The 12,299-nt window shown below is 34.8% G+C and overlaps 1 long non-coding RNA gene across 1 annotated transcript in view; it reads right to left on the bottom strand.

Moving 5' to 3' along the window:
• Window positions 1-1,217: 1,217 nt before the first annotated feature.
• The window catches only part of LOC103347827 (uncharacterized), a 46,754-nt gene continuing 35,672 nt past the window's right edge, over window positions 1,218-12,299 (bottom strand). Inside the window, exon 4 of the long non-coding RNA XR_001793062.3 lies at window positions 1,218-2,285. This is a non-coding gene — a long non-coding RNA (uncharacterized lncRNA). The remainder of the gene's footprint in view (window positions 2,286-12,299) is intronic.

Raw genomic sequence — 12,299 nt, 5'->3', positions numbered from 1 at the left:
ATTGTGGATTCTATGATCTGATGCCTAAGATTGTGCTCAAATGGTAAAGTCATTACTATGATGTTTCTTGAAAGCTAAGCCATTCTACTACCCTCACATAGATTAACCCTCTAGGTTTATAAACATTATGGATATTAGAGTGTACTGTCCCTTTACGGAAAAAGTGGGATGTGTTCATATGCTGAGAAAACATATCAGTAGATATTGGTAAATATGTACTGAGCACTAATTCTGCCTAGTCCTATGCCAAGCATTGTAGAAAAGACCAAAAAAAGACTAACACATAAGAAGCAATTAGCAAATGTGGTTATGCTAAATATAAAAGGAAGTCAGAGAAATCACCACACTAATTCCCTCATTACCTAGACAACAACTAGTCACATGAAGTTATCAATGAATACTTGCAGACTAAAGGCAGTTAAGGCATATAATTGTTGCTAGGTCAGTCTTTCTGGAATAGATAGGATTTTTAGATATTTGAAGTGTGAACAGGGGAGAGGGCAGGCATCCTAAGTGAGGTACAGCAATAGAAAGAAGAAAAAAGTTTAGAGAGGAGGAAGGTGAAAAATGTGGGCAGAATATCACACATTACCAGAATATAGACATTGTATAAAGCTCTATTAAATTTAACAATAGTAGCATAATAACTTTGTGGAATCTGTAAGCCATACATACTCTACTTTGAGTTTTGAATAAATGACTAAGCCCTTTCATGCTGACAAAATATGGTCATTTCTTTTTCATCTTTGAAAACTCAAACTCATTCTTTTTATAGCAAGGTGTATACACTATTGGAAAAGATTTATTTTCCTTCTACCCCCTGGATATTCTATTAGATATGTTGAATGGCTTACTTTGGAGAAAACTGGCATGAAATGATATATAGCTACCAGCTATTTCTTAAGCCTAATAACTAACGCACCCAGGGCCACCTTATATTTAACATTGTAAGAATGATTCTTCTTACTGAGGGCATGGTGCCTCTGGTGGCTCCTGGAAGGGTAGACAGTGGAAAACAGGTTGCAACGTTCTGCTCTGAGGGCAGCTTGTTTATTTATTGAGGGGCACTAGTTGGAATGAGAAGCTGAACAATGTGGATTGGAATTGTTCTAGCTAAGGTAATTTCAGTTTAGTTCATCTTGATGAATGAATGAGCAAATGTCCATGACCTGGGTCCAACAGAGACCTGCTCTAATTATAGCAGGGGTACCTTTGAGTTCATATGCCCCTGGCATAGAAAACTGTTGGAAGATTGCAGGTGTTCAGAGTGCCTCATAACATCAAACGAGGTTGAAGCACAGCACAGAGTTTAAGTGTAAGAAGAAACAATGGTCTTTTAATTGTGATGCCTGATATTGTTGACATACAATTTTATCTCTTTGGAAGTTTAGAAGGAGAGCCACATGCAGGCAGCCTTCAAAACTGATAAAATTAGTCCATCATGAATGCAAATGGAGTTTAGGTTTGCACTTAATCACTATTAGACAAACATTGAGAAAATCAGAGTTTATTTCATTTGGCCTTTTAAGATTCTGTATAATACTTATTCTCAAATCCCAGTATTGCCTACTTTAACTTATCTCACTTCAAAGGACACCTTATCTTAGTGATGAGCAATGGGGTCTAAGGGGTCTGTGCCTGAATTAGGTGATTTTATCTTCAAAGGTTGTACATGAAGCTAGATAAAAGCCATCAAGGTACTGAGGTGTCATAGGAATTGTTCAGGGTAAGAGAAAACTTTAAGGGCAGCAGGGTAGCTCTAGCTGGCAAAGCTCCTTGAACATTTCACCTAAATCCCTCTGGTTTATTCATTTTAGCAAACTGGATTTTTTGGATGATTTCAACAGGAGAAATGTATCTTTGCCAAAATATAAAAAAGAAGAAAGTGCTATTGTGGAACCATCTGTTAATTTTCAAACTTTGTGAGTTCAGTCATCCAGTGGCTCCATTGTCTAATTTATAATTTTTTATTTGAAAAAAAAAACCCACTATGTTTGGCAATATTTAAGAAATTTATATAGACTTTACAAAGATAACCTAAATAGCTGAGTTCAAGGAATCCTGAAAGTGCATTATTAACTTGGGGTGCATTGCCAAGCATGGAGTAACAATATGCAGAGATGGAGGGTGGGTGCATCTTCTCTCCAGGCTTTCCTGTAGCATCCTCCTATCGCAGTTTACACTGAGAATTTACCCAGTCTGGTCTTTGGTTTTTCTCCATCCTGAGTCCTGAATAAGGTTGGCTCAGGGCCTGGAAGCAATGCAATTTTTCTTGTTCTGGCAACCTAGGAAGAGAAGGTATTTTGTAACTTAGCTCAGTTGTTTCCTAATGTTTGGGGGGAAATATGTCTTCTTGTAAATTTGCTTAAAGTTGAACAGAAACATAGTTTCTCAATGTACAGAATGCCTATTCCATATTCATACTAGATTTGCATTTGAGACCAAAAGCAATACAATGATCTTGCTTCCTGATAATTCTCAAGCTCAAAAATTAGTGCCAGGCACGCTCCCAGTGGAATTCCAAGGAAAATTGGATTTTCATAACTAGGGGGAAACATAATAAAACCTTCAGCGTAGAAAGAAAAGATTTATGCTACCTATTTACCTTTATTGTATGTCCTGGAGAATAATCATCTCTGACATTTGTAAACTACCCTTCATGCAATAGCCTGGAAGGTCTTGCTCATTTGAGAGCTGCTCTCTGAATGTCACTTCTCTACTGAATGACATGTTATTATCCCACAGTTTGGGAACAGGGCCTTTAAATGGGAGGGAACAGTATGGTGCACTTAAAGCAAAAACTGACAACATCCTCTAGGGGATGAAATTTTGGTTCTTAGAGTTCTTGTGCATAGGAACTATACCACCAGTCTGCATGGTTGACTGGGAGAGTGTGTTTTGCAATGCAGTTGCTCTCCAGGAAAATTATTAACATGCCTTTGGGTCATTCCAAGCCTTTAGGAAGAGTCCCCTGCAAACTTGGTTGAGGTGAATTTCACTGTTGCTGGTAGGAGACCAACAGTCTTGGTTTACAATAGAGCAAGAATTTCTTGAAATCCTAACTGCTTCTCGAACATGAAATCACATGTGGTGACACTTCTATTTTGGGAGCAGCTTCCCATGTGGTGAATACAAATGACAACAACCATTGTCCTAGCTTATTCATGGTACCACACCGTCCTGAGAAACTACAGATATGGAAATTAAGGGAATATTGCTTAATATTACTATTAATAAATTACATGCTAGAATGATGATGGCAGGAGCTCACCAAATTGATGTACCAGAATATATAAGTACAAAGATGATTCATATTCTTAAGAAGTCATTCTTACTTTTAAGTTATTATAATAAAAGATGTCCAATTATATTTTCTCATCTCAAACACTTTTGATTACACTGACTTACCTATATATTTTCAAAATTTAAAATTTAAGTTAAAAATAAAATAAAAATGTTTCCTCCTTATGTTTCTTTAAGTGAATGACCAGAATAGAATTATCTACTTTCAGATTCTCATTTTTCACTCTAAAGCTCCTGAGATGACAAAACTATTCTGTATTGCCTGTGGTTTCAGTGTGTAAAGAAAGAGTCATTTTTCATCTTTCACTCAAATTCTCAAACTTTTTAAGGAAGAAAAGTCACACTTCTCTTCCTTTGGAAACAGCACTCTTTAGGGATATCTACCATTTCTTCAAAATGTGAAATGTACCTGCTTTTATCCCCTCCTTAAAATTACCAGGTAGGAGTTGTCCAAATGCCCAGCATTGTTTGATTGGAAGCTTTATAAATATACTCTAACACATTATATTTCTATAGTACAATGAGCTCCAAGATATTACAATTTAACAAAAAATTTAAGAGCATGTTTATAAAATTAAAATTGAATCATGCCAATTAAAAGAACTTAAGAGAGTTGTAATATTTTAACTTAAGGTCAACCAATTATTTTCCAGTTGTTTGAAAGCAGTTTTAAAATTATAGTTACTATTTTAAAATTCTGACTATAAAGACAGGTCAAGTAACATATTTTTCTTTGACTTTTCTACATTTGGAATTTAAAAAGAACTTAGCCAAAATTTTAAAATCCTTTGAAATAACTGTCTAATTATAGATTCTTTTTTGTCTGTTTCCAATACTGAATTAATAGTATTTATGTAGTTGAAAGTAAGAATTTTATTCTATAAGGCAAGAAAAATTATAAGGAAATAACTGATATTAGTTTCATTTCTTATATCTCACTGAAGCATATAGTTGAAGCACTGACACTCCCACTGAAATACCTGTAGCTAGATTAGATAAAATATCCATTTCAATAAAACATTAATGAGATTCCAAAGCTTTCCTCTTGTTTGAAACTTGAGTCTGGGGTCACAAAAAAATGGCCAGAATTTTAAGCTCAGGTGATACTTAAGGTCTTGGAAAGTGAAGTCTACCTTGGGGTAAAGAACTCATTTACACCCGATAGTAATGAATGTAAGCTGAGTAAATTAATGTATTAATTCCATTATTTTTTGTGCAAATACAGTCATCTACTTTAGGTTTGAGTGCTAAGGTTTTGATAATGGCAAAAGTACCAAAATGGAGAAAAAGACAATTCTCCTCTTAATACATTAATGACCTAAAGCATAAGATGGAAGTGTAAACATTTAATTAAATTCCATTGTAAATAAGTTCTGTATCTGGTCGATACAGAGTAACACTTGGATTAACCCTTCAAATATTGAGAAGTCATAAAAATGTGTTTATCAAAACATTGGAAATCAGACAACAAGTGATGGTAAAATGTCAGAGGTATAAAAATGACTCAACTCAAAATTCTAGAGATCAACACTACAATATTTGAGATGAAAAAACACTGGATGAGGTAATGGCAGATTAGACCTGGACAACATAAAATGAGTGAAGATGAAAGTGCAGTAACAAATGCTATCCAAAAATAAAACAGAAAATAATTTAAAAAATAAAAAAGTGATCCATGTTAATGTTTCATAATATGCATGTAATTGGAATCAATAAAAGAGAAAAGTATAGTGGCAAAATAAATAAGAAATAATGGAATAAAATTTCACAATATAATTAAAACTAAATGTATAGACTCGAAGTTCAGAGAACCCAGGTATAAGGAAATAAAGAAAATATCATCAGAATGTATTATAGTCAGATTGCTCATAGTGAAAAAAAATTAAAAATTCTAAAAGTAGTCAAAAGGAAAAATACTGTTAATGGAAGAAAAAATACAAATAAGACAGCAGATTTTTGTTCAACAGTAAAGAAAGATGAACATTTTGGTTTGAAAAATTAAGGAAAAATAAGTACTATTCTAGAAATAATAAAGGTGACAGAAAGTATCATTACTACACTGATATTATAGAAGTGGTAAAAGATGTCCTTCAAGCAGAAGAAGAAATGAAAGAAAAGGAATAAAGAACATGTAAAAATACCAAGACATGGGCTAGTAGATGAGGTCTATCCTATTTTAAAATGGAATGAAGTTTGAGAGTGGGAGTGTAAATACAGTATTCTAAGTTGTTATATTTGTGTGAAGTAGTACTGTGTGTGAAGGTAGTCTATAATAAATCAAGGCTACTAACAATCCTAAAACAATCAGTAAAAAACAACAAAAAAGCAACAAAAGTCTTAGATTTAGCAAACCAATGGTTGAAAAATATATAATCTTAAAATTATGCAATTAATCAATAAGGCAAAAAGGAAAAACAATGAGGTGAGACAAATAGAAGTCAAATAACAAGAATATAAAGTTAACTATATACAATTCACATTAATTATAAATTGCCTAAAATTATAATTAAAAAGACTGTAACTTGACTAAAAAAATCAATGGCCATAGGCAATGCCCTTTAATCAAATGAGATTAAGTTAAAAACAAAAGACATATGAATATTAAGCAAAATGAAACTGAAATGACTATATTAATATCAGATAAAGTAGAATGTGATATATATATACACACATTATGATTTATGTATTTATTTCAAAGACATAATGACAGAAATAAAAAGAGATAGAGAGAGAGAGAGGGAGAAAAATTGATCTTCCAAACTCCAGTCACTCTCCAATTCATGCAAGAGCCAGTGTTAGCCAGACCAAAGCCAGGAGTCAGAAACTCCATTCTGATCACGCACATGGGTGGCAGGGACTCCAGCATCATCTGCTGCTTCCCAGGCACATGAGCAAAGAGCTGGATAGAGAGTGGAGTAGCTGGCAGACTCCATCCTACACTCTTGTATGGAATATGTGCATGTGTACAAATGGTTGTGCCACAATACCAATCCACCAAATATATATCTTTAGGCAGAAAGGTTATTTCATAATGATAAAGTTTTTCAATTAATTGAGAGGCCATCACAATTCCTGATATTAATGGTGAAAACAACAGAACTTCAAAATTCATGTAACAAGCTTCATGGAACTAAGTGAATAAGGAAAGAAGACATAATTATATTCTGATATGCCAATACTCCCATGCAAATAATAGATATTTAAGTACAAGGGAAACTATTAAGAATATGAAAAAATTGAATAGTACAACCAGTCTAACAGAACTTACTGAAATTTATCAAATATCCCAACAGACAATAGGGGAATACACATTCTTTTCAAGATTACCTGGAACATTTACCAGGAAAAAACATTCTGGCCTAAAACTGATCTCAATAAATTTTAAAGGATGTAAATCAAATGAAGTGTGTTCTCTGACCACAAGGGAATTAAACTAGAAATTATTCATAGATATATTGCCAGAAAATCCACAAATATTTGGAAACTCAATGTCACGCTTCAGATAATCTATAACAAAGAAGCAGCAAGGAGAAATTGGAACAATTTTGGGAGCAGATATTTGACTCTCATCCTATACTGATTCCATGAGGCAGCATTGATGGCTCAAGTAACTGAGTTTCTGCCAACCACATGGGACATCTGGATAGAGTTCCTGACTCCTGGCTTTGGCATTAGGGGAATGAACCAGTAGGTGGCACCTATCTGTCTCTGACTCCCTTTCAAATAATAAGTAAAAATAAACATTTAAATCTAAGTAAACATGAAAATTAATATATATCAAGATTTATAAGATGAAACTCAAATAATAGGAGGAAATGTACAGTTTTTATGCCTGTACTAGAAAACAAGAAATGTATGAAGTAAATGACCTCAATTTCAACCTTAAGAAACTAGAAAATGAGGAGCCAATTAAGCACAAAATATATAAAAGAAATGAAAGCTTAAATATTAGAACATACACCACTAGATTAGAAAACAGAAAAAATAGAGAAAGTCATTAAAACCAAAATCTGGTTCTTTGAAAAGACAAATAAAATTTAGGCACCTTTAACCAAACTAATCAGAAAAGAGAAAAAAGAAAGCAAACACAATTATCCATACTGGAATACAGAAAGATGGCATTGGCAGTGACTTCACATATGCTAAAATGTTAATAAGAAAATATGAGTAAGTTCATGTTTCTACAAATTAGAAGATATTGAAAAAAATCCTTGAATGACTCACTGGAAAATCTGACTCAAAAATAGAACAGCTCTACATTGAATGCACTTATGTAGTTTCTAGTAAACAAATCTCACACAGAACATTCTGCACCCAGATGGCGTCATTGGTGAATTCTACTGAACTATGAAAGAAACAATAATAATCCAATAACACTCTTCTAAAAATATTGAAGAAAGGAAATTCTTTCCAGCTCAGGTTTTGAGACCAGCATCACTCAGATAGAAAAGGCAAATAACAATTTTCAGAGAAAGTTCAATTTTCTCATATCATAGACACAAAATTATAAATAACATGCTAGCATACAGAATTCTACAATATGTAAAATGAATAAAATACCATAATCAATTGGAACTTAGTAATTCAGAGTTGATTTTACTCTAATTAAAACACACACACACACACAGAACAGAGGATTTTTAGGGCAGTGAAAATTCTATGCATGGTACTATAATGATGGATGCATGTCACACATTTGTCTAAACTCATATAATGCACAATACTAAGAGTGCACCCTTATGTAAACCATGAACTTTGGGTGATTATCATTACCATTGTAAGTTCCTTAAGTGTAACAAATGTATGATAAGTCTGCTAGGGAATATGGATGATTTATATTCTTACCAATGGTGTGCAATGGTCCCTTTTTCTTAGCATCCTTGGAAGCATCTGTTTCTTTTATTTTTATGTTAATAACCAGTCTAAGAGGACTGACATGATGCCTTATTGTGATCTTGATTCACACTTTCCTGATGATTAGTAATACTGGACATTGTTACATGTATCTGTTGATCATTTGTACATCTTCCTTTGAGAAATGACTGCTTAGATATGCTGTCCATTTGTAGTTGGATTATTTATTGTTTTAGCTAGTGAGGCAATACAGTTGCTTTTGGTTATTAAGCCTGTGTCAGAACTTCAAGATACAAAGTCAGTATGCAAAAGGGAGTAGCTTTGTTATACACTACAACTAATTATCTGGGAAGACAAAAAAGAAATCATGAAAGCAATCCCATTTCAAATAGCCATTGAAAACAAAATACCCGGAAATAAATTTAACAAAAGAGGTATAAGGAATCTAGAATGAAAACTAGAAATAAATGATGAAAATTTGAAGAGGAAACAGAAATAGAAAGATGTCCTTTGTTCATGGATTGTAAGAATCAATAGCATTAAAATCCCCATATCATTCAAAGTGATATATAGATCAAATGGTATATCTAATAAAACACTTGTGATGACATTTTCACAGAACTAAAAAGATCACTAAAATTGTATAAAACTCGGTATATGCTGAGCAGTGAAAACAATTTGAGTAAGGCAAGAAGAATTGAACTGTCTGAGAATGAAATCTATGGCAATGGTATAATAATTAAAGCAGCATGGTTTGGCATAAAGACATAAATAGAAAAATAAATAGAAAATAATAGAGAGGCTAGAAGTAAACTCACTCATCTACAGCCAACTAATCTTTGACAAAGGTGCTAAGAACATGAACTGGAATTAAAATAAATGAAATAATAATAAATAAGCTAAAACCCCAACAAATTGTTTTATGGATAAAAACAAACTGATTATAACAAATACCCATAAGTGCCAAAAGACCCAGGATAGGCAACACAATATTGAAGGAGAAAAACAAAGTTTCAAAACTGATACTACCTAGCCTCAAAGCCTTCAAAAAGCTACAATAATCTAAACAGGATGATATTTGTGAAGCGGATAAAATTAATAATATAACAGAATAATAATACAATAGAAGAGATACAGCTTAGATGTAGACCAACATGAATATAGACAGCTGACTTTAGGAAAAAAAAAAAAAGACAAAAAAACAAACAAACAAACAAAACAAACCCAGGAATGTGGGTATAAACTTTACATCCGTCACAAAATTTAACCCAAAATGGAACATAGATCTAAATCTAGAATGCAAAACTATAAAATTTGAAGGAAATAATAAAAGAGAAACTCTAGCGGACCCTGGTACAGTTAGGATTTTAATGATACAACATTAAAGGTATTGTCCATTATTGAAATAATTGATAGGTGGAATTTCAATAAAAGTAAAACTGTTCTGTGAAAGAGGTTGTCAAAAGAATGAGAAGACAAGGCACACACTAGGAGCAACTATTTGCAAAAGATACAGTTCCTAAAGGACTTTCATCCAAGAAAGACAAAGAAGCCTTAAAATTCAACAATGAGAAGACAATAACAAAAAAGGAGGGGCAGAGACCTTCAGAGACGTGTTACCAAGACAGTATTCTGAAGGCAGATATGTAAATGAATACTAGGTGTCTTATATAATCACAGAGTTGCAAATGGAAACAATACAATACACTAGGCCTCTGTTAGAATGGCAGGCCAGCTCTCTGCTGTGGCCCAGGGAGTGCAGTGGAGGATGGCCCAAGTGCTTGGGCCCTGCACCCCATGGGAGACCAGGATAAGTACCTGGCTCCTGCTATCGGATCAGCGCGGTGCGCCGGCCGCAGTGCGCCAGCCGTGGCGGCCATTGGAGGGTGAACCAACGGCAAAGGAAGACCTTTCTCTCTCTCTCTCTCTCACTGTCCACTCTGCCTGTCAAAAAAAAAAAAAAAAAAAAAGAAAAAGAAAAAGAATGGCAGACTGTGGAAACTGCAAACATCAAAGGTCAGTAAGCACACACTAAAAGTGACCTTCATTCATTGCTGGTGAGAATGCAGAATACTCAGGCATTTGGGAAGAATGTTAGGGGTTTGTTTGTTTACAAAACTTAGCAATCTTCCTATAGGACCCAGCAATCAGACTCATTATTTACTCAGAGGAACTGAAATGTGTCCACATAAAAATCTGCACATTATAATTGTCAAAAAATGAAAGCCACGGAGATTTCTTTCATTAAAGGAACCTATACATAAATTGTGGTACATCTAGACAATGGAAAGTTATTTAGTGCTGAAAAGAAATGACCTTCCCAGACATTAAAAGACATAGAGTAGGCCGGCACCGCGGCTCACTAGGCTAATCCTTCGCCTGCGGCGCCAGCACCCCGGGTTCTAGTCCCAGTCGGGGGGCCGGATTCTGTCCTGGTTGCCCCTCTTCCAGTCCAGCTCTCTACTGTGGCCCGGGAGTGCAGTGGAGGATGTCCCAGGTCCTTGGGCCCTGTACCCACATGGGAGACCAGGAGGAAAAAAAAAAAAGACATAGAATAAACTGAAATACATAGTTACGATAGGCCATTTTTATGTAATTTTTACTTAACTTCACTTTTTTTACTTAGCTTTACTTTTTCTTAAGTCATTTTTACTGAGTCTATTGCTTTTCTTACCCATGAACTCAGGCTTATTGAGGTACTGGCCTTTGTTTTGTATTTCACTGGATTACTACTGTCACTCTCAATGCTTCTAGGAGTGTGGCTTACTCCAGCTCAGCGCTAAGACCAGAGAAACCTCTCTGGCAGCAGGGCTGCTGTGTTCGTGGACTGTCTCATGCCGGCAGCAGTACCATGCTGACCAGTCTGGGAGCACAGTGGGGTTGGCTCCAGCAGCACCTGATATTCTGCGTCCCTATTGGCTCTTTCACTGCTTTTCCCCAAGATTCAGGACTTTTTTTCTCATGCATAACTTTTCTCAGTGTTATCATTTCCTTGTGTATGGAGAACATTTGCTGAGCTTCTGGATTTACCAAATCGGGTATCTGCTCCTCTGGTGTTTTAAGTAGCAGGACTAGAAATCGCGAATGAGGAAAGTTGCTCTGTAAGATGCCAGCCTTTAAAACTGAATTTTTAGAAGTATTACTTTGTAGGTTGTTTTTGCCAACATTTACTCTGGTTGAATGGATAAATATCATATCAATTTTTAATTCTTAGAGATACATGAAGAATTTCTTTTTTTCTGGGATTGTTGAAGGGGAATTATATTTTTCCTGATACAAGACTTCTATGTAAAATATTGTTTGATCATCCATTGCACTCCCAACCACCAGAGAAGATCCTTAGAGTATTCAACATGCAAGGCTTCCCCCCAATCTCTAAGGAAACAATTGTCAGGATCTCTTTCTTTCCATGTCAGTGTCAATCTATCTTTCCTGGAGCTAATTCAGTTCCTAGTCAGGAAATATGTCTTTTTTGTTGTACGTAGTCTTTCTAGGGACACTTCCAAAGATTTATGAGTTCAATCATTCTTTTGTGTCAGTATCTGAGGCTCTTACTCAGTTTTTCTCTCTTGGGAAATGCTAGTTATTATTTTTTTAAACATTCAGTACTTCTAGAAACTGACTAGGAAAAACTTAGTTTAACACATATGGCTGTATTAAAATTGCTGAAATTTTTAGTCCACAACATTCTTGCAGATGCGTCACAATAACAAGCTGTGATTCCATCATTATATACTGTACCTTCTCATGGATGTGCACGGGGACATTGCTTCCAAGTACCGATTCTTTGAAAGGTATAGCCTTTTCCTAACTGGCGCAGACTTCTTAGTCTCCAGTTTGTCTCAATGTTCCTTTGTATCTTTCCCTCCCTGATACCATTATTGCTGCCACATCACTTGGACTCATCATTGTACTATCCAGAAATTTTGTTTGTAGATTTTCTGGTTTCACCTATTATTTCTTCCTGACTCTTCAGCTGACATGACACGATTATAGCTAACATTAAAAAGATAGCTGTGAATCATAGGCAAGTAGGGGTGTCATTTTATTTTTTTACACTGTGCTTAATTCAGACAGTAAACTACAAATAGAAAACAAAAAGAAACAGGACATGAGGTTTGTATTCCTGTATTTACAGCATC

Source organism: Oryctolagus cuniculus, chromosome 2 (genome assembly GCF_964237555.1).
Source record: "Oryctolagus cuniculus chromosome 2, mOryCun1.1, whole genome shotgun sequence".
In the NCBI taxonomy this organism is placed as follows: domain Eukaryota; kingdom Metazoa; phylum Chordata; class Mammalia; order Lagomorpha; family Leporidae; genus Oryctolagus; species Oryctolagus cuniculus.
The sequence above is the reverse complement of the archived record's forward strand: the minus strand, read 5'-3'. Positions and strand labels throughout refer to the sequence as shown.